Source organism: Gossypium arboreum, chromosome 12 (assembly GCF_025698485.1).
Source record: "Gossypium arboreum isolate Shixiya-1 chromosome 12, ASM2569848v2, whole genome shotgun sequence".
In the NCBI taxonomy this organism is placed as follows: Eukaryota; Viridiplantae; Streptophyta; class Magnoliopsida; order Malvales; family Malvaceae; genus Gossypium; species Gossypium arboreum.
Window position 1 is genome coordinate 35464640 of NC_069081.1, and position 24545 is coordinate 35489184.

A 24545-nucleotide genomic window follows, 5' to 3' on the forward strand; every position below is an offset into this window, starting at 1 on the left:
GAACCCGGTGATTGGGTTTGGATCCACATGCGCAAAGAAAGATTTCCCGAGCAAAGGAAATCAAAACTTCTACCAAGGGGTGATAGGCCATTCCAAGTAGTGGAGCGAATCAATGATAATGCTTATAAACTCAATTTACTGGGTGAGTATGGTGTGAGTGCAAGCTTTAACATTGTTGACCTTTCTCCCTTTGATGTAGGCGATGATTCAAGGACGAATCGCCTTGAAGAGGGGGAGGATGATGCGAGCTCGCCCATGAAGTCTATGGAATTGCCATCGGGGCCAATTACTCGAGCCCATGCCAAGAGGTTCCAAGAAGCCGTAATAAGTTACATTGCTCGAGTTTGGATGGAGGGAATGGCTGAACATCAAGAATCTAGCTTGAGTAGCTCGTTTTGCAATGTGTTACAAGCTGACTTAGCTCGTGTTAGCTCAAGGGAGCTCAATTCGACACTTAACTAGTTCATTGAGCTGAATGCCTATTTATTTATTTCATGCATTTTTTTTGAATAAGCTTAAATAGTTGTGTTAGCTAAATTCAGCTCAAGTAATTAAATTAAATAAACGTGTTTAAAAATCTGGACATAATCAATTAAATATGTCTTAGTATACATACTTATTAAGATAATTTTAATGTGTCTAGTCTTAGAACAAATATAATTAGCTGCTGCCAATTTGACTTAGCCGAATTTAATGCATGTTGCAACATTAGGTACAGCCAAATTTAATAGGATTAATGTTGTTGCCTAATTCAAGTCTAAGTTGATTAATGAGTTAAAATTAATATGCAGCAAAACATGCAATAAAGGAGCAGCATGCGCGGGACAGCATTTAAGGGGCTGCCGAATTCTCTTCCCAAGCAATGGGCAGCATAATGAATGATGAACTCGTGATCAGCAAAAGCATTTAAGGAGTTGCTGGACTCTTTCATGTATGGACCACCTTAAGGAAGCTACTGGAGCAATAAAGAAGGTTTGCTGCCTGAATTAAATTTGCAGGAATTTCGGCATTAAAAGAAAAAGTTGATGCTTGCTCTTTTCAATGCTAACCGATTATGTTCCCCAAAGAGCATATTGGAGCTTTCACACCTAAGACTTTCGGTTGCAAATGTGCCTTGGCCAAACATGGACATCCTCAATAAAGGGTCAGCAGAATCATCTCTTCTAGAGGCTAGCCATTGGGATTTTCATAACAAGAATATTCTAGAAAAAAATCAAGAAGCTTCATTGGAGTTTCCTAATCAAGAAGCTTCGTGGGAGTTTCCTCCTTGCTTAGCCCTTAAGTTTCCGTCCCCTTGAATGCCCAAATGACTATTCGGCTAACTATGACTTAGGCTATAAATATGTAATGCATTTTACTTTTTAGAGGCTAATGAACAAATATTAATCAACACGTTATATTGTGAGGTTGTTTTCAAATCTCCTTGTTCTCCAAAGACTTTATTGACTTATCAAAGTTCCTTTGTGGCGTCAATTCCGTCTTTGATATCCTGAACTTATCACTTTGATCCAAATGTGGCATTCAAATTAAATCGAGGTTCCTATCATCTTTGATAGCGGGTCGAGGTCTCATGATGTGATCCGGCCCGGGTAGATGAGTCGAATTCATGTAGTTGCCCGATCGTAGTTCGAGAGAGTCGTTCGTGCCTCGAATTTTGGTAATAAAAGTAAAATAATGGATTAGAATAAGCGGAAGGTTTCAAGAAGGGTAAGTTTAGTAATAGGTTCGATTATGTTTAGCAAAGATGGGTGATGGATAAATGGGTCGGTTTGGTTACAAGACGGAAAGTTGAAAGATGGGGGATGGAAAAACAAACTCAATGTCAGGAATGATTCAACACTAAGAAGTGATACAAACTGTCTCGGGAAGAGTCGAGTCGTATGTAGATTGCCCGATCGTCTACGAGAAGTTACGTTAGGTTTAGTTGAGTTAAAGGTATGGTCGAAGTAGAAAGAGGGGTACGAATGGAATGGTAGGAACGAAAGGGTAGGAACAAAAGGATATGAACAAATTGGTCGGTTTAGGTTCGACTAAGTAAAGAAGAGAACGGGTTTGGAACTACTAAAAGTACTTTCAAGAACCAATACCGAAATGGTATCGACCCGTTGATTAAGCTTTTTGAGTTCAGTTATAGGTTTGGTAAAGGAAACCTCGACCCACTATCTAACAAGATAGGAACCTCGATATGTTGAACGCCACACTATGAATAGTGATAAGTTGGGGTACGACAAAGAACACGGTTGACACAACTAGAACACTAGGAACGCCAAACGAATCTTTGAACGAAATATAACAAAAGAATGCCTCACAAGTTCGGCAGCATAACATTAACAAAAGTTTCAAAAGTCCTTTACATGGAAATTAAACATGTATTTATAGGCCTAAGTCTAGGTAGCCGATTGGCCTTTCATGCTTACATATTAATTAAAGAAAATTCTAGAAAAATGACCCTTAATGTGCATGTCTAGATTCGGCTATGGTAATAGGAAATGAATGAATCTTCATGCTTAAGAAAACTCAAAGTGAATGCATGATGTCCAATGGTCACTTGTAGGTTCGGCCAACCTTGTTAAATGAAGCAATGTTTGGCCAAAAAGTATGAATTAATTGTGGACACTCCAAGGGCCATCATGTGTGTGAAACCGAATGTTGAAGAGTCTTCTAGTGTGAACAAGGTGAACCGAATAGTCTTGCCATGTGAACATAGGTGTGAACGAATTAAGGAGAGTCATGGGGAAGCTAATTGGCCAAGCTATCTTCATGCATGTGTGAGTGTCCTTTGGCTGAATGGTCACTTTGGAGAATGAAGAAATAGCACACCATACATGAATGGAAACATTCATGAACCTTAAAGACATTGAATATGGTCATACATGCACTTGGCCGAACATCAAGTCCCCCAACCGTCCATGCACCTTCAAAATTCATGCTTGCTTTTTAATCTCCATATGTCCATTGCGTTTCTACAAGAAATGTGAACAGAATTAATTCAAACTAATGTGAACACAAATATCAACATTAAATTCAGTTATGACAAATTTAATTATCATCAATAAACACTTTTAAGACATACTTAATATAACTAATGTGAACTAAATTTAATATGTAGGATATTAATTAACTCATTATTGAACTTATTAATTAAAAAGTCAATAGTAGTCAAATTAATTCAAAGTGAACTCCACGAGCTGATGGTTAATTCATGAGCTAAACTCGAGCTGGGCCTAAACTCGTGAGCTGATAGTGAGCTGGTCCCGAGCTAATGAGCTAGTATGGAGCTACATGGGAGCTAACTTGAACTGAAGGTGAGCTCGGTGAGTGAATCGAACTTGTAGAAAAGTTCGCATGGATTTCCAAAATGGCCACTAACTGGTTCGATAGGTCTAGCATTGACATCATCCCACACATGCTGAACTAAAGCTATAACGGCTTCTTTAAATTGTTTTGCACGAGCCCTTGTGATCGGCCCTTGAGGTAGCACCATCAGATCTCGGCTTGGACTTGACTTATGGGAAGCCGTGATCGTATCATCCTCCCCCTCTTGAAAATGACTTGTCCTCAAATCAGTATCTACATCGAAAGGAGTCAAGTCAGAGACATTAAAACTAGCACTAACATTGTACTCACCGGTAAGTCAAGCTTATACGAATTTTCATTGATTCGCCGATGACTTGGAAGGGCGCTCTCTCGCGGCAACAACTTAGATCTTCGTTGAGCTGGAAACCTTTCTTTTCTCATGTGCACCCAGACCTAGTCTCCGGGTTCAAATACAACTCGTTTTCGTCCTTTGTTAGCTCGTTGGACGTATTGCTCGGTTCGAGATTCAATATTCTCTCGAACTTTCCTATGTAATTCCTTGACAAATTCAGCCTTTTTCCTTGCATCTGTATGGACAAATTGATCAACAGGAAAAGGTAATAAATCAAGAGGAGTAAGAGGATTAAATCCATAGACAGTCTCAAAAGGAGAGAATTTGGTTGCCGAGTGAACAAAGCGATTATAAGCGAACTCGATGTGGGGTAAGCATTCTTCCCACATCTTGAGGTTCTTCGCATCAACGCTTCAGAACAAAGTTGACAAAACTCGGTTTACCACCTCGGTTTGGCCATCCGTTTGGGGATGACAAGTGGTTGAAAACAATAACTTCGTTCCAAGTTTTCCCCATAATGTCTACCAAAAGTGACTCAAGAACTTTGTATCTCGATCGGAAACAATCGTTCTTGGTAATCCATGCAGTCGTACAATTTCCTAAAAACAAATTAGCAATATGCAGCGTCATCGCTTTTAGCACAAGAAATAAAATGTGACATTTTAGAGAATCTATCGACTACAACAAAGATTGAGTCCTTCCCTGTCTTAGTTTTCGGTAATCCAAGAATAAAATCCATAGAGACATCGGTCCACGGGGTGTTGGGAATGGGAAGTGGTGTGTAAAGTCCATGAGGTTGGACTTTCGACTTAGCCCGTTTACAAATTAGGCAGCGTTCACAGATCTGCTCCACGTCTCTCAGCATTCGTGGCCAGTAACATGGAGGGTCGACAATGTCTTGCTTATTCCAAAGTGTCCCATCAGGCCACCACTATGCGTCTCCAACACAAGTAACTCTCGAATGGAGCCTTGTGGTATACACAACCTATTTTCTTTAAAAAGAAACCCTTCGTGCCTGAAAATTTTCTCAAAAGACCCATTTTCACAAGCAGCATATATATTTCCAAAATCCTTATCATTAGCATACAACTCTTTCATATGATAAAAACCAAGTAACTTCAAGAGTGGTTAATAAGGTATATCTCCGTGACAAGGAATCAGCCACTACATTTTCTTTACCTTTCTTGTATTTGATGACGTAGGGAAATGATTCTAAATACTCGACCCATTTTGCATGTCGTTTGTTGAGTTTATGCTGACCTTTAATAAACTTAAGTGCTTCGTGATCGGAATGAATCACGAACTCCTTCGGTCTTAGATAGTGCTGCCAAGTTTCAAGTGATCAAATCAAGGCATACATCTCTTTGTCGTACACCGGATAATTGAGGGGAAGCGCCACTTAATTTCTCACTGAAGAACACACTTTCCCTTGCACTTGACATCTCAAATGAAAAATGTTCTCACATTGTTGTTTGTCTTTCACACTTTGAAGACTTAGGCTTCGCTTGACGACGAGTAACTCACCTTCAACGGGTTGTTCTAAGTCCTCCTCAACTTCGGAATTCGATTCAGGATCGTTCTCTTCCTCGTCCTCTGTTTCAATCTCACCGTCGGCCCTTATCACCATGGTACGTCTATTCGGGCAATGACTCACTATATGTCCACGACCAAGACACTTGAAGCACTTTATGTCCCTTGAACGAGTGGTGGAACTTTCAGGAGCCTTACCTTTACTTGACTCGACAATAGGCTTATTCGCCTTAGATATTGTTGAAGAATCCTTCGTTCGATTTGTTGGAAAACCCTTGCTTGTTCTTTGGCCCCATTTAGAAGGATTGGTGTTAGGATAGGCTCGGGTGGTACCTTTTCACTTCAATTGCTTCTCCACTTTGATAGCCATGTGGACCATGTCCACAACCTCAATGTAATGTTGCAGTTCTACGACATTTGCAATCTCTCGATTAAGTCCTGCTAGAAAGCGAGCCATTGTGGCTTCTCGATCTTCTTGTATATCGGCACAGATCATAGCCACTTCCATTTCTTTATAATAATCTTCCACACTCTTCATCCCTTGGATGAGATTTTGGATTTTTTGATGCAACTCCCAATGATAGTAGGATGGAATGAATCGTCGTTGCATAACCGCCTTCATTTCGGTCCAAGTTGAAATGGGATGCTCCCCGTTACGCCTCCAACTAGTGGTCAACTGATCCCACCATATCATTGCGTAATCTAAAAACTCAATTGCGGCGAGTTTGACTTTCTTATTTTCAGAGTAGTTATGACATTCGAACACTAGTTCGATTTTCTTCTCCCACTCAAGGTACGCCTCAGGATCAGATTTACCTTGGAAAGGAGGAATGGAGAGTTTGATATTCTTCAAGTCATCATCTTCCCGCCTTCGATCTACTTGTCCACAGTTTCGAGGACGTCTCCTTTCTAGGCTTATGTTAGGACCCGTGATCGCTTTCACCTTCACTATTTTCATTAACATCATCATCTTGAACCTTTGGTTGTCTTCGTCGTTGATTGGGCCCTTCACGTCTTTGCCTAGCAACTTTAGGATATTCATCGCATTGTCTTTGGGCCTCGACTTGGTAGAGTCGATCTTCAAGAGGATTAAGCCTTCGATCAAGTAATCGTTCCATCTCACGCAAAAGGGCTTGCATTTGCAAATCTGAACGCTTTCGACGGGTTGTCGCCCTGTTGTTCTTCCATGTTTTGTCCACTATCTTGGGACATCTATTCGTTTAAGATAGCCTCACAAACAAATCCTCTCAATCCGCTCAGAAAGAAAGAAGTTTGATGACACTCACACTCGTGTTTACACTCTTAGTTCGGCTTTTACCTCCCCTCGAATGCGCTCACGCTCTCTTGCCTTTTACCTCTCTTAACTTTTCTTGTAATTTCGTAAGCAGATTTGTTAAGGCTCGGTCCTTGGTCTAGGTGGTCGGTTCAAAAGGGATAACAAGTGATTGATGTATTCGATTTAGGGTAGGCTGAAAGAATAGGGAATTGGGTAAAAAATGTGGCGAATTAGGGAGAGTAGAATAGAAGAAGGGTGATACGATCACGGCTTCCCATAAGCCAAGTCCAAGCCAAGATCCGATGGTGCTACCTCAAGGGTCGATCACAAGGGCTCGTGCAAAACAATTTAAAGAAGCCGTTATAGCTTTAGTTCAGCATGTGTGGGATGATGTCAATGCTAGACCTATCGAACCAGTTAGTGGCCATTTTGGAAATCCATGCCGAACTTTTCTACAAGTTCGATTCACTCACCGAGCTCACCTTGATTCAAGTTAGCTCCCATGTAGCTCCACACCGGTCATTAGCTCGGGACCACTCATTATCACTCACGAGTTTAGGCCCACTCGAGTTTAGCTCATGAATTAACCATCAGCTCGTGGAGTTCACTTTGAATTCATTTGACTACTATTGACTTTTTAATTAATAAGTTCAATAATTAGTTAATTAATATCCTACATATTAAATTTAGTTCACATTAGTTATATTAAGTATGTCTTAAAAGTGTTTATTGATGATAATTAAATTTTTCATAACCGAATTTAATGTTGATATTTGTGTTCACATTAGTTTGAATTAATTATGTTCACATTTCTTGTAGGAACGCAATGGACATATGGAGATTAAAAAGCAAGCATGAATTTTGAAGGTGCATGGACGGTTGGGGGGGGCTTGAATCTCTTAGGTGCATGTTCGGCCAAGTGCATGTATGACCATATTCAATGTCTTTAAGGTTCATGAATGTGTCCATTCATGTATGGTGTGCTATCTCTTCATTCTCCAAGGTGACCATTCGGCCAAAGGGCACTTACACATGCATGAAGATAGCTTGGCCAATTACCTTCCCCATGACTCTCCTTAATTCGTTCACACCTATGTTCACATGGGAAGACCATTCGGTTCACCTTGTTCACACTAGAAGACTCTTCAACATTCGATTTCACACACATGATGGCCCTTGGAGTGTCCACAATTAATTCATACTTTTTGGCCAAACATTGCTTCATTTAACAAGGTTGGCCGAACCTACAAGTGACCATTGGACATCATGCATTCACTTTGAGTTTTCTTAAGCATGAAGATTCATTCATTTCCTATTACCATAGCCGAATCTAGACATGCACATTAAGGGTCATTTTTCTAGACCATTCGGACCACTAGCACAAGCCAGATAAGTCTTTCGAAACTTGTACGAGATATGAGAGGAAGCAACCTCACAAGAACAAATGTTCATTAACAAATTTGGCAAAAGTCCCTTTACAATGAAATGTGCAAACTATTTATAGGCTAATAAGTAGTAGCCGAATGGACAAACTAATAACTTAAAGACTAAATAAATTCAGCTATGAATGCACTAGAATAATCTAGAACAAGTCTTTAATGTGCTAGGACTAAATTCGGCTGATGGGAACTCCATTGGACAGCTTCATGTGTAAGCAAAGCATCTTGGATGAATGTGTAGTCTTGGGAACTCAATAGCTTGTCTAGATTCGGCCATGGAAGGAATGAATCAATCAAAAAGTGTCTCTTGGCCAAATAGGTGCTTAGGGAAGTCATTTGGACAGCAAACAATTCATGTATTTCACCCACATACATTCGACCATGCATGAACTAGAAGGGAGCTTGAATCTAGCCGTACATGAACATGCAATAAATGCCTTCATTCATGCATGTGTACCATCCAAAGTGAATGTATCTTCTTAATCCACATGCATGTAATTAACCTCCCATATACATGAACTTAATTCCCTCCGAGCATTGAACCAGGCCGTGCATGAATCTTCTTATTCGTTGAACTTTCCCGTTCATGCATCTCTTCATGAATGTACCTTCCACATTTGGCTAACCTACATGAATTAACACATAATTAATTAAAAGATAACTATTCATAAAAAATCATAATTTAAATCAATAACTAAACAATTTAAAAGCAATAATTAAATTTAGACATAATAATTATAAGTCAACTTATGAAGTAAATTCGGCTAGCTCAAAATTAGTCAAAACACTTAATGAGCTGAAATTGAGCTAGGGGTTTCGGCATGAGCTGTAGCAAACTTAATTATAAACTGAATTAAAACTTAATTTATTAGAATGAAAAAGAAATGAGCTGAATCAAGCTGAATTCTAGCTCAAACGAGCTGAATCAAGCTCAAATGAACTGATGGGACCTGAATGGCACATGGGGAGCTGAAAAGGAGCTGAGATCGGATTGCACTATGGTGCATGGAGTCTTCAAGGAGTTATCCTTAGCTCCTCCAACGTTATAGAGCTAGTTATCATCCCAAATACGCATCACAAAGGCTGATATAGCATCTTGAAGTTGCTTGGTTCGAGCTCGGGTCATGGGACCTTTTGGCAGCTCAATAGATCCTTGGTGTGCATTCGAGGATGCCCCGGGTGTGCTCACATAATTCCCCCCGTCTTCAAAGAGACTTGTCCTCAAGTCGAGCCATTTGTCCTCTGGAAAATACTTTCTCTCAGGCGGCTTTCCTCGGTCAAATGGGACAAAGGCTATCACGCAAAATTTTCTGCATTTACTCACCAAATTTGACAATAAAAAGTGCAACGAACTCAAATTCAAATAACACACATAAAATCCACTCCAAAGATCATATGGCAAAAATTTTATTCGTTCATAACATGGATGCTTGATATTATCGCACAATTTCAATATGCCATCAATATGAACAATTGAACAGAATGAAAACAGGGAATAATTAATCATGCAATTTAGCAAACAAGAATGCATTCCTCGTCTCAACCACAACATTCCAAATGGATCAAAACAAAGGACATATTCACTTGGCTTTTTGATTTGAACAATCTCACCTTGCCGTATTTGATTAAATGGACTTACAGTAGTAGGATGAACAATATGACCACCTTCCACAAAGCCATCATCAAAAACACCGTTTCCTCGTTTGCACAAAACAAACCTTCGCTCCTTAGCAAGGTAATGTAATCGATACTTTGAACTCAAATAAACCTGAAAAGGTGAAAAATCAAATAAGTAACTCGCGCTCTTCAAAATGAAATTACCACAAAGATGGAAGATGTCAAGGTCACCATGGATAATGTACTTAAAAGGACAAATTGATATGCTATTCACAAGTTGATCGCATGAATCAATTATGGGTTTAAAAACAAAATTTCCAGAATCAAAGGCTTGATTTTGACTTTGTAAACTAACCATAAGATTTATTTTCAAAAATGAAGATAAAATTCGCAATGGGTGAAAAGGTACAACAAATTTATCTACATGGAAATTATGATGCTTACCTTCTCTTGGTAACAACTTAAAGTGGCTAGCTCCAGGCTTAAACACTTGATTTTGATCACTTATCCCAAAATACAGCAAGAATTTCAATTTTTCAAACAAATCACAAAAGTAGATCAAAGAAGGTTTAGGCAGACGAACATGCAAACATTCATACTTCACAAAACTCAATCGAATAGGCAGATCAATACATGGAAACTTCGTACAAAAATTTAAAGATTTCTCTTGAATGACAAAATCAAACGGATTATTCATTGTATGCGAAAACCTTTGAACACATATGTTGAACAAAGAAGTTGTGTACATGTCTCCTTTCAAAAGTTCAAAATCATCACAGACCAATTGAATAGGCATGTTTAAGAAAAAAGGTTTAGCACATATATTCAAAGAGTTTAAGAATTCAAACACATCAAAATTTTTATGTGCATGTAATATCCTGAATTAGGGCTTAATCGGAATAGTGGTTTCGTGACCACAAATTCGAGATAGAAATAATTATTTTATAATTATTTTGATGATTATGATATGATTGCATGATTGTGTGAAAATTTCGTGATGAAATTCTATGCCTAAAGTGCTTAAATTGAAAGTAGGGACTAAATCGAATAAGTTGCAAAACTTGCATTCTAGAAGTTTTTAGTATGAAATTATTTTGGAATATTAATGAGGAGGTCTTAAATAGCAATTTGACCAATTTTAAGTTCATGGACAAAATTAGGACATGGAAGGAATTTTGGAAAGTTTAGTAGTAAGGGTATTTTGGTCATTTAGTTATTAAAATGAATTAAAAACAAAATTAAAAGCCAATTTTTGTCCATCTTCTTCATTAGGCCGAAAATTCAAGGGTTCTCCATAGCTAGGGTTTGTTTCAAGCTTCCAAGCTCCATAATAAGTGATTCCAAGCCCCGTTTTTAATGTTCTTTACGTTTTTGGAATCCCGGTAGCTCGATTAAGCTTATGTTAGCAATAATTCAACCTAGGGTTTATATTTGGAAAAATACCCATAGGTGAAATTTGTGTATTTTGATGTTTTATAATAGAATATGAGGTTTTAAATTATGTTAGACAACTTGTGCTACTTGGTTTTGAGTGAAAATGAGTAAAAGGGCTTAATCGGCAAAAATACCTAATAGTCACAAGTATATGTTAGAGAGAGAATTTGATGTTGCCATAGAAGGGAAAAGTGATCAGCATGTTATAAAACATAAGAATAAGGAATAAAGTTTAATTCCCGAGCCTAGGGGCAAAAGTGTAATTATGCAAAAGTTTAGGGGCAAAAGTGTAATTTTTCCAAAGTTCGTATTAAATGCTGTTTTGATGAATGTATGTATTAAATAAGATTAATTTGGCATTATAGATCAAGAGAAACGAGATTCAAGTCGCGATCGAGGAAAAGAAAAAATTGTGGACTAAATTGCAAAATGTTTATATTTTGGTACTGAGGTAAGTTCATGTGTAAATAATGTAGCATAATTGTTATTTTTAAGTTATTGATGTTAATTATCTGATACGCTGATTTTTAATCGTGAAATATTATGCTTTGTGGTTAATATTGAGTAATATGCAAATTATGTTTACTACTTGATAAATATGAATTGCTACCGAGTATCGGTTCCGATATTCCATGGAAGACGGCAAATGTGAGATCGAGGGAAAAATCCCGTTTGAACCTTAGGAATAGATTAGGATACAAGTCAATGTCACTAGGATGGTTGAGCATCCGAACTCGTTGAGTTGAGTCCGAGTTCACCTATGGATGCGAATGTCCGAACTCGTTGAGTTGAGTCTGAGTTCGTGAGATGTAACTAGGCATCCGAACTCGTTGAGTTGAGTCCGAGTTCACTTATGGATGCGAATGCCCGAGCTCGTTGAGTTGAGTCCGAGTTCACTTAGGGGCGGGTTACATGATTTCTTGATTACATATGAGGCACTTATGTGCAAATTATCCGTGTATCCGAGTTTTATTCCGATGTGTTCAACGGGTGAAATTTCTAGTGAAATGGAAGAACACTTAAGATGCAAGCGACGTTTTGGGTAAGTGTTGTGAAATGGACACTTTGGACAGGTATGTTCTTAACCCTTGGGTTGAAAATAGATACAACAATGATAAGGTGGTAAGATGATGAATGATGTTTAGAAATGTGATATATGTTTTGGTGATACCATGCTAAAGTTGTTTGGTATATTTGTATTGTTATGTTACTTGTTATTTACATATGAACTTACTAAGCATTTATGCTTACTTCTTCCTTTTCATTCACTGTAGTTTTGAACAAGCCGGCTCAGGAATCGGGACAGGTCAAAAGTTCGATCACACTATCCAAAGGACTTTTATCTTGGTAAATGGCTTGTACAACTACTTAAGTATGGCATGTATAGCAATATACCTATTTTGTGTAAATAATTTTATGATATGGCCATGTTTGGTTGAGAAAATATTTGATATTGATAAGTCATGGTGATGGCTAATTTAGATCATGTTTGATATTATGGAAGTTTAATAGGTTATCTAGTTCATAAAAATTCATGGAAAGATGAAACTTGCCTTAAAATGAATATTGTCTGCAGCAATGACATGAATTTGAAAAATCACTAAAAATAGTATAAATGGAACTAAATAATGAGTAAGTTATGAAATTGAGTCTTAATGAGTCTATTTTCATGTGGATTGAACAAAACAGGCATATAAATTATATTTTATGAGATATTTAAACTTTTGTGAAACAGGGCGAGTGATTTTGGATCCCTATTCTGGCTTTAAAAATTCATAATAAATTTTAAAAAAATAATTAGAAGTTTTTATTTATATGTACAGATTTCTTATTGAGTATAGGTTTAAGAAAAACAAACCTTGTAGTCATTGAAATTCTTTATAGAGAGATATTTGATTCGTAATACACATATGTCAGAGCAGTCGAACCCTGAAATAGGGGAGACTTTAACTAATAAATTGTACTAATTAGCCCAACCAAAAATTCTAGAAAAAAAATTAGTAAATAGATATATGAGTCTATATTTAGGGAAAATTTACGGATCTTGATTTCGAGCTTCATAACTCGAGATATGATTTTTCTTGTAACTATGACGCGAGTAGCTAGAAAGCTGTGAATGTAGAAACAAATGATTTGAAGTTCTTAAATTGATAAATTATGTTCGGTAACCCCTCAAGCTCGACTCCGGTGATGGTCTCAGGTGTGGGGGCATTACAGTGCAAAACTTTTATCACACACCGCCACGATTTGCATAGGCAAAACCAACTCAATAGAAAGGTTACACATTCCATAAGACAAATTTTTCGTGGTTCTTCTTGTGACAAGGTCATTAACATCAAATTTTGAACAGTAACTAACCAAATCAAAATTTTGAGACCTTTTAGAAATTGAACCATCAAAACCTTTATTAGCAGTTTTTAATTCAAATGGTCGTGACTCAATAATCATAGAGTCCTTACCTCTCTTACCTTCGGACAAAAGTGGGCGGTTGTCTTTCTCATTCTTACCTTTCTTATAGAACAAAAATCGCCCCTCGTTGGGAAGGTATTGAAGCTGGAAGTGGTCACACGAATATTCAAAAACCTGGGAAGAGAAATCGCAAGAAAAACTAATAAGTGGGTTAGTGGAAACAATCCTCACTTGCTCACTAACATCTTTTCCACTCGAATCTTTTTCTTTGGAAACTCTCGTTTCTTTTGTTTCAATTTCTTTCTCTTTAATCTCTTTTTCAATTTCTTTTTCACTCTCAAATTTCTTTTCGTTCTCTTTTTTAATCTCAATCTCATTTTCTTTTCTTTGTTTTTCTCTCTGTTCTTTGTTTCTTCTCTCGATTTCATTCAAAATCCTCTCATTTTCTCTCATAATCTTTTCTTGCCTCTCTTTTCTTTTGATCTCTTTTTGATTTTCGTCTTCTTCTTTTCTCGCTTGCTTTTTACAAGAGGTTACAAAAGATTTAGGAGAAAAATCATTTTGTTCAAAAGAAGAAAAATCATTTACATATGATTCACGAACAATCCTTCGTGAAGATCTCTCCGTGGCTATTTTCTTTGGAGCTCTTGAAGAGGTGTATCTTTCATCTCGCATGTCTTCTCAGAAGGATTCAAAATCAAAATTGGCTTCTTTTCGTCTTGAATTCCTTGATGAAAAAGAATCTCGATCGTAATCTCTTCTTGAGTAGTCGTTGGATGTGTATCTCCGTGATGCTCTCGAATCCACTTTTTGACTTGATGACATTCGTGCCCGTTGGTCTCTTTTCTCCACACAATCTAATCTCTCGTGCAATTTGTCAAACTTAATTGTCACCATTCTTCGCATTTCTTGCACCAAATATTGATATTCTGATTCGGCAAATTCTTCGCGAGACATGATGTTATCGTTGAAAGGAAAATTGTTAAGTAAAATAGACACAAAGTCTTCACTACAAGATCCTCACGAGTTCATCAGAAAGAAAGAATGATGGCACTCACACTCGTGTTTTCGCTCGTTTTTGGCTTTTCAACTCTCGAATGCTCTCACACACTCTAGCCTTTTACCACTCAAGCTTACTCTCGTAACCTCGTATTTTGTTTCTTTCGACTTGTCTTGGTGCCTTGGGGTCGGTTTCAAGATGGTTACAAAGGTTAGAATGTCACGGTGTATGGGTAGGCTAAAAGAAAAATAGTCTTTGGTGTAGTGTGGCGTTTTGGGAGATGGGGGTAGAAAGTTGATGAAAAGAAAGATTGAAGGTCGTAACAAAAATGTAAACAAAAGAATAGATCTTGATCACACACTTTCCTTCTTTTTTTTTTTAATTTCGTATTTTTTTGTCTTTTTTTTAATACTTCACAATATCACTATTACAAGAGAGAGAACAAAAATTACAACTTGAATTTTTTTAACTAAGAACCTATTTCGATCTTGTTACGAACGTTGGGGCCTCTCGATTTACAAGCTCTGATACCAAATGATGTGATCTGGCCCGAGTAGATGAGTTGAATTCACGTAGTTGCCCGTTCATAGTTCGAGAGAGTCGTTCGTGCCTCGGATTTTAGTAATAAAAGTAAAATAATGGATTAGAATAAGCGGAAGGTTTCAAGAAGGGTAAGTTTAGTAATAGGTTCGGTTATGTGTAGCAAAGATGGGTGATGGATAAATGGGTCGGTTTGGTTACAAGAAGGAAAGTTGAAAGATGGGGGATGGAAAAACGAACTCAACGTCAGGAATGATTCAACACTAAGAAGTGTCACCCCGGTTCCTATATTGTTAAGGTGAAGTATGGATAGATGGATAGGTGAACGCCACACCAAGATTGGTGATAAGTTCAAACAAGATGATTGACGCCACTAGCACAAGCCAAGATAAGTCTTTCAAACTTGTACGAGATATGAGAGGAAGCAACCTCACAAGAACAAATGTTCATTAACAAATTTGGCAAAAGTCCCTTTACAATGAAATGTGCAAACTATTTATAGGCTAATAAGTAGTAGCCGAATGGACAAACTAATAACTTAAAGACTAATTAAATTCAGCTATGAATGCACTAGAATAATCTAGAATAAGTCTTTAATGTGCTAGGACTAAATTCGGCTGATGGGAACTCCATTGGACAGCTCCATGTGTAAGCAAAGCATCTTGGATGAATGTGTAGTCTTGGGAACTCAATAGCTTGTCTAGATTCGGCCATGGAAGGAATGAATCAATCAAAAAGTGTCTCTTGGCCGAATAGGTGCTTAGGGAAGTCATTTGGACAGCAAACAATTCATGTATTTCACCCACATACATTCGGCCATGCATGAACTAGAAGGGAGCTTGAATCTGGCCACACATGAACATGCAATAAATGCCTTCATTCATGCATGTGTACCATCCAAAGTGAATGTATCTTCTTAATCCACATGCATGTAATTAACCTCCCATGTACATGAACTTAATTCCCTCCAAGCATTGAACCAGGCCGTGCATGAATCTTCTCATTCGTTGAACTTTCCCGTTCATGCATCTCTTCATGAATGTACCTTCCACATTTGGCTAACCTACATGAATTAACACACAATTAATTAAAAGATAACTATTCATAAAAAATCATAATTTAAATTAATAACTAAACAATTTAAAAGCAATATTTAAATTTAGACATAATAATTATAAGTCAACTTATGAAGTAAATTAGGCTAGCTCAAAATTAGTCAAAACACTTAATGAGCTGAAATTGAGCTAGGGGTTTCGGCATGAGCTACAGCAAACTTAATTATAAACTGAATTAAAACTTAATTTATTAGAATGAAAAAGAAATGAGCTGAATCAAGCTGAATTCTAGCTCAAACGAGCTGAATCGAGCTCAAATGAACTGATGGGAGCTGAATGGCGCATGGGGAGCTGAAAAGGAGCTGAGATCGGATTGCACTATGGTGCATGGAGTCTTCAAGGAGTTATCCTTAGCTCCTCCAACGTTATAGAGCTGGTTATCATCCCAAATGCGCATCACAAAGGCTGATATAGCATCTTGAAGTTGCTTGGTTCGAGCTCAGGTCATGGGACCTTTTGGCAGCTCAATAGATCCTTAGTGTGCATTCGAGGATGCCCCGGGTGTGCTCACATCATCTCATTACGTCTATTCCACCATCTTTCCAATACTTTAGACCGACCTAAGTGTTCTTATAAGATTTGAGTTAACACATCAACATTGTGTTAGTTCACTCTTGAACCCTTAGCCGAATTCCCTTAACCTTTCCAAACTACTTGATAATTCCTTTGAACCTTTTTGAGCTCGTTTCCTCCATCCTTCTTTAACCTTATTTTCAAAGGACAAAGTTTACTCAATTTATGATCGGGAAAATATTACGACACCCGTCTTAACCGAGACGAGTGCCTATCACAAAGAGCCTTGTAGTGTAGTGGCAAGGTGGCGTCACAAAGGTGGGAAGGAGGTCCAGGGTTCGAGCGTTGGCATGGGATATTGATGAGTATTTATTTTGCACTTGTGTACAGCAAGTGGTTGAATTGGAGTAGAATTCTATATGGTGGAAGGTTGATTTGGTCATAAGAATTTGAATTGAATTTGAATTGGAAGTTGGAGTGATTTTTGGAGGAAATCAAGGAGAGGATTATGGAGGGATTTTAGGAGAGAAAAGGGGAGTCTGAGAGTGGGTAAGTGTGTGCTGAATTTTCTTCGAGGAAAGCTGATAATTTTGGCTTTGGGGGATGGGAGTGTTGATTTCGACAATTGAGAGCCTTTAGGGGGATCTTTTGGGTTTTGTTTTGTTCTCCTTTTCTTCCCATTTTCTCGGCAAATACTCTTCTTGTGTGCTGTGTGTTTTGGGTTAAAACTGAGACGATCTTTTGGTAGGTACTTTTCATTTTTTTCTCTCTTCTTTGTCCCCTCTTCTCTAAAGCCGAATACTCCTTTCCCGATTTCATTCTTCCTACTCCTCTGTTCGTTGGCAATCACTTCTTCTTCTCTTCTCTCATCTCCTTCTCTCAACATAGCCGAATACATACTTCTTTACTCCTTCTCTATTTGTAATCGATTTCTAGATTCTTCTCCCCTCTTTGTTCTATTTACAGTTTGGTAGTGGTGAGTTGCTTGATTACTACTTGTTTCTACTATTCTTGCAATATGTTGCAGTCTATTCCTTCTTATACTTTTCTAAAACCGACTGCCCTTTTCTTATTGTGTTATTTTATAGCTGAACCTCTCTCTCCATTTCTATTCTCAATTTGGAAAGTAATCTCTGTTAATCGAACTCGCGATGAGCAAAGGGGATTCTAGCAATAAAGCAATGACAATGGTGCCGACTGGGAGTGGACGCGTAGCCTCTGCCCCCAAGTTTAAGCCACGTAGGGTGTCTGGAGTTCGGGACTTTTCGCCAGGTTGCGGAAGGGTGTCTGCACCAAACTTTGGATTTAGTAAGCAAATCACAGTTGACTAAGGCAAGTGGTAGTCAATCCTTTGGCTAGGGGTTTTTGTTAAGATTCTTATAACTATATTGTTAAGTGGTTAACCGATGTTATGTTGAATATAGGTTCTAGCTATCGTGAATTCTTAGTACTCTACGTGATCAGGTGTGTAACTGTACATCGTAAACCATTACTATCAAAAGCCAGAAAAGGTGTTTAACCACACCCTTCCTTACTGTAGATCGGCAAAAGTTGAAAAGCCAAAATGCCAAAACGCCAGCATTCGAGGCCTCATGAGTGTGCGAATGCACGTGGGGCAATCTAAACCCACAAAGCATGGGCGATAGGTTGTAGACGCCGCCACGAGCGCTCTCATGGACTTGGGCCTCGACGAGCCTTGATGGGCCGAATGGGGCCGATGGGCTCGTGGGCCCGCTTATGAAAAATTAATTGTAGGTGAGAAGTATTTGGGCTTGTCATGTCGTGTACATGGCATAGGCTGTTCTGGGCTACGTTGGGATAAAATCTACAGTAAGTGGCAAATTATGAACTGGGCTATGGTGTTCATATAGCTGTGACTGAAATTGGGCTAAATGGGTTACACGAGTGTGTGGGCCCACTTGGGCTGAGTAATGGGCCTTGGCCCCATTTACATCGTTTTGACCATCTAGGTTACCTGAGTCACTCGAGGCGACGGTAGACCTTCTATGAGGTCGTAATCTATACTAGGACCCCAAAATTAGTAAAATTACCGAAATACCCCTGTAGGGTAAATTATCGAAATACCCTTATAGGGTAAATTATCGAAATACCCTTATAGTGTAAATTATCAAAATACCCCTATAGGGTAAAATGACTGTTTTTCCCTCAAGGGTAAATGACTGATTTGTTTGTGATTTGTATGACTGATTTTGTGCATGACACTCTGCATACATGACATATTGCTTGGGATTGGGATATTGTTATGGAGGAAGAAACCGTATTGGTGGTTGTGCTACATATTCTGATATTAACAGCTCTACTGCAATTCTAGTTAGTGCTGCAACCAGTGCTAACACTGTAAGTGTAGGGATGGCATGGGTGATTTATTGCCCAGAGGTAATGCAGGGTTGGACGGAGGCAAGTGTAGGGTTGGATGGGTTATCATGCATTATTCATATGGGTTTGATATTGAAATGGGCTAGGCCCAACTGATATTGATTCTGAGATGGGCTAGGCCCAATTGAGACTGTGATGGGTTGAGACCCAAATGTTAATGAATTGGGCTTTGACCCACATATATTCTGAATCGAACTATTTTATTTCTGAATAGGGCTCTCAAGCCCAGATTGGTTCTAAATTCTATTTTTGACTGACTGTTTGGATGCTAGGGGAATTGTAAGACCTCTAACCCGTATCCATCGCCGGACTAAGGTTAAGAGGCATTACCAAACATATCAAAACACTTCGTATTCATTTCACAAACATCATAGCATCATATTCAAACATCAACATAAGTCCCTTTCTTAGGTCAGTGAGACCTTAAACATGCATTAGGAAGAGGTTGGGACTAAACCGAACACGTTCACAACTTTCAACACTTAAAAATTTTTTCTATTCTGTTAAGGTTACACGCCCGTGTGTCCAGGCTGTGTGCCTTACACGAGCATCAGACACACCCATGTGAACCAGCCATGCCAAAACAGGGTGACCATACTGACTTTCACCCAAGGCCAATAGGCACGCCCTTGTTCTATGGCCGTGTGATACTAAGTTAGCTACTGACTTTAGCCTACAGCCATATGACATGCCCGTGTGTCAAGGCCGTGTAATTTTTAAGAGTATACTGCTTTTCTTACACTGCCACAAGGCACGCCCGTGTCCCCTGACCATGTGGCATAATGCAGGCTTGGTTTAAGCCAACTTGCCACCCATTATGGGTCAACCTACAACAAGGAAACAAACATACATGTACAACCCAATCAACCATTCTTTATGCTAAAACATACATCATTCATGCCACAGTTGCAAATTAACATCACATATCAAAACCTTTCTCAACCATAAGTTCAAACACAATTTAGCCAAATCACATGGCTAAATATATATACGTCACAAAACATACTTCACAACTACTAGCCTATACATGCCATACTTCAAATATTTACATTTTCAAAAGTACCAAAATGAGATCGATAGTGTGGTGACGATCCTCACTATCCCCAAGCCTTCAGTAGCTACGATAACTGTAAAACAATTAGTAATCACACAGAGTAAGCTTTCAAAAGCTTAGTAAGCTCGTACTCAAAACATTCATAGTATATAAACATAAAACGATAACTTATGAGTATTTGCACAATTTCAATCCATATAACTATATCAACTTAATGAGATTCATATACATAACATCATCTACCACTTAGGCATTATACATACTTGAAGCTTCCCGTACTTATTCACTTTTGTACTTACCTCATGTTGAATGTTATAAGACTTTCCATAAGTTATTTGTGTTTTATGCATCAGCACACTCAGTGCTATAAGGTTAGCCGAAGCTAAATATTTCCACACACTTAGTGCCATCTCGAATAACTGAGACTAAGTAGGTATCGCACACTTAGTGCCTCAAGTAGCTGAAGCTAGTTAAATCGCACACTTAGTGCCAAAGCTAGTTTAGATCGCACACTTAGTGCCAAAGCTAGTTTAAATCGCACACTTAGTGCCAAAGCTTCCGATTCATCGCCATATTGTCCAATTCAATTATATACAACCTATGTAGAATAAAGGCATCAAAACTTACTTAACATCACATTTTAAGTACGAACTTACCTCTGATACAACCACACCTCTCGAGTTGTCGGCTGCCAATGAAGATCCTCTCGAATTGCCTGTAGGACCGATCACCCGAGCTCGAGCAAAGAGATTCAAAGACGCAACAACAACCTTAGTTGATAGAGTTTGGGGTGAAACCGTTGCTGGACTTCTTGAAAGCTCTTGGACTAGCAAGCCAAGCAAACCATGCATACTCCTTCAAGCTCAAATCAGCTCAACTTCAACTTAACTTAGCTCAACGAGCTCGTTTCACTCATTTCATTATTGCGCTTATTATGCTGGAATAAATCATTTAAGTTGCTGTTAGTTTTATTAGTTATTTGTTTTAATAATTAATTTGTCATAATCTGGACATGTTTTAATTATGTTCTAAATTAAATACTTAATTAATTAGGACCAATTAAATATGTCTTAACTATTACAAAGATTAATTATGTCCAGCCTAATTTATGGTGCAAGATTTATTTATGTTGTCAATTTAATGTGTCTAAAAGGGATTTAATTTGCTGAATTAAATGTTGTAGGTACATTACCCCTTGACGGCATAGGTGCATGGATGATTTAAAATTGGTGTGCTGATCTTTGGTGTTCCCTAAGTGACCATTCAGCCAAACCTTACAACTCTTCAAGAAGACCGATTGGCTGCCCAAGACAAATTAAGGCTGTTCACACCCACCGATTATTCCTTTCACACCAAGGGCTGTTCGGTTTTGTTTGTTCACACATGTGTGGCTGTTCAAATCGGTTTGTTCACATTCTAAGACTATTGAAGTGCTCTAGAAAGCTCCTTAATCACATGAACATTCGCTGAATCAAGCAGAAAGATTAATTCCAAATTCAAGCATTTGGCGAACATATTGATGGCATTTCAGCTCCCAAACAATTCATTCAATTTTTCTATTGAATCAAGGCATCTAGAAGCTGCCCTTACCATTCTCCATGCACAAGAAACTTCAAGGAAGCTTCATCAAAATTCTGGAATTTTCGAAACCATTTAGCTACCTCAAGAGCCTATTCGGCTATCCCTTGCATTCACTATAAATTGTGGCTTGTGTTACTTTGTAAAGAACTTTTGGACTTTTTTAATGTTATGCTGCCAAATTTGTTAGGCAAAAACTTTTCTCAAATTTTGTTCAAAGATTCGATTGGCTTCCTAGCGTTCTAGTGTGTCACCGTTGCTCTTTGTCTAAATCGAACTTATCACTACTCGTAGTGTGTATGCTCAAACATATCGAGGTTCCTATCTTGTTAGATAGTGGGTCGAGGTTTTTCCTTTACCAATTCCAAACCGAACTAAAAGAGCTTATAAACAACGGTCGATACCAAATCGGTATTGGTTCTTGTTTGCACTTTTGTTCAACCCCATTTCTCCATTTACCTAATTGAACCAATTCCTTCATCCATACCTATTCGGACTCCAAACCCGAATTTTCAAACTCTTCTTACCTATTCTAATCCAAACCCAAAACCAATACCCTTCTTTCCTTCATCTGACATTTTCAATTAAACCTAACGTAACTTCTTGTTGACGATCGGGCACACTAATACGACTCGACTCATCCGAGGCGGATCGTATCATCTGGTATCAGAGCTACTTAAAACGAGAAGCTTAGACGTTTGAAGCGGAGCATTCCCGAGGTAGGGTCAGAAAAAAAAAGTATAGAAAAAAAAATTTTCGTATACCGAAGTTTTCTCATTTTGATTGGTTTGTTGCTGTTATTATAAAAACAAAAATTCACGCAGCCGGAGAAAAAAAAATCGTGTACAAAAGTGCTTCTATTGTATTTAGTTTGCTGATATAGTACAAAAAAAAAGTTATACAAGTTTGAAAAAAAAATCCAAAAAAAATCGAAAAAAAAAAGTGATTTATGCAATTCAATTGTTAGTTGATCGTCAAGCTTTGATTTGATATAGTTTCCAATCCATCTTCTATCCTACTCTTCCTAATACGCCACACTTTTAACCCAATTCCCTATTCTTTCAGCCTACCCGAAACCGAATACATCAATCACTTGTTACCCCTTTTGAACCGACCACCTAGACCAAGGACTAAGCCTTAACGAATCTGCTTATGAAATCACGAGAAAAGGTTAAGAGAGGTAAAAGGCACGAGAGTTGTAAGTGCAATAGAGTGGAGGTAAAAGCCTAATTTCGAGTGTAAACACGAGTGTGAGAGAAACAACTTCTTTTCCTTTTCGAGAGATTGTGAGCTTTTGTGGTGAGGTTTACTTTAACAACGTTTTAATGTCACAAGAGTCAGATCGCAACGTGGAAGATCGTCCGGCAAGACAACCCATTCGCAATGTCCCCGACTTAAACATGAAAGCCTTATTATGAGAAATGGAGCGACTCCTAGATCGAAGGCTCAATCCCATCGAAGACCGTTTGTTCCAAGTTGAAGTGAATGGCCAACGTGAAAGAGCACCGAGGGGTTAGACCAAGACGGAGAGACCAAATCAGAACCGGGGAAGACGAAGGGCCCAAGACGATGAAGCAAATGACCTTAGTGATCTTAAAAGTGAACAAGAGTCTAATGCTAGTGATCGACGTAGGCAACACCGACAACAAGATCGAAGACGCGAAGATGATGATCTCAAGAACATTAAACTGACTATTCCACCGTTTCAAGGTAGATCGGATCCGGAGGCCTATCTTGAGTGGGAAAAAAGATAGAGTTGGTGTTCGATTGTCACAATTACTCCGAGAATAAAAAGGTGAAACTAGCAGCAATAGAGTTTTCGGAGTACGCCATGATTTGGTGGGAACAACTAACCACTAGTCGGAGGCGTAACGGTGAACGTCCTATCTCTATATGGACCGAAATGAAGGCGGTGATGAGGCGACGATTTATCCCTACGTACTACCACCGGGAGTTGCACCAAAAATTCCAAAATCTCACACAAGGGTCCAAAAGTGTTGAGGATTACTACAAAGAGATGGAAATCGCGATGATTCGAGCGGATGTCCAAGAAGATCCCGAAGCAACGATGGCAAGATTCCTGGCTGGTCTAAATCGAGATATAGCAAACGTAGTGGAATTACAACACTACATTGAAGTGGTTGATATGGTCCATATGGCCATCAAGGTGGAAAGACAACTCAAGAGAAAAGGCCCAAGTCGAGGGTTTCCCATTTCCAACCCTTCAAGGTGGAGCCAAGGATCAAGCAAAGGACCTGCCAATCCTCGAGGGAAGGAGACCACGGTACCTCCAAAAACCAACAAGCCTATCACCGAAATGAACAAAGGCAAGGCACCCGAATCGTCATACAATCGAAATCGGGATATTAAGTGTTTTAAGTGTCTCAGAAGAGGCCACATAGCAAGCCAATGCCCAAATCGAAGGACCATGGTATTGCGAGCCGATGGCGAGATCGAAACGGAGGATGAGGAGGAGAAAGAATCTGAATCAGCTTCTGAAGTCGAGGAGGACGTGGAACAACCCATGGAAGGAGAACTACTTGTTGTAAAATGAAGTCTAAGTCTCCAAGGCGCGGAGAATGATCTCCAATGAGAGAATATCTTCCACACTCGGTGCCAAGTCGGAGGCAAAGTCTGTAGCGTCATTATCGACGGAGGCAGCTGTACCAATGTAGCAAGTACCATGATGGTTGAAAGACTTGGTTTACCTACTACCAAGCATCCGAGCCCCTACAAACTACAATGGCTCAATGACGGAGGAGAGCTTAAGGTAACAAAGCAAGTACTTGTCTCTTTCAACATCGGCAAGTATTCGGATGAAGTTCTTTGTGACGTCATACCGATGCATGCGGGGCATTTGCTACTTGGCCGACCGTGGCAGTTTGATAGACGAGTTCAACACGACGGTATGCCAACCGTATACATTCAAATTCATGGGAAAGAATGTGACGTTACGCCATTGACTCCCAAACAAGTGTATGAAGACCAAATCAA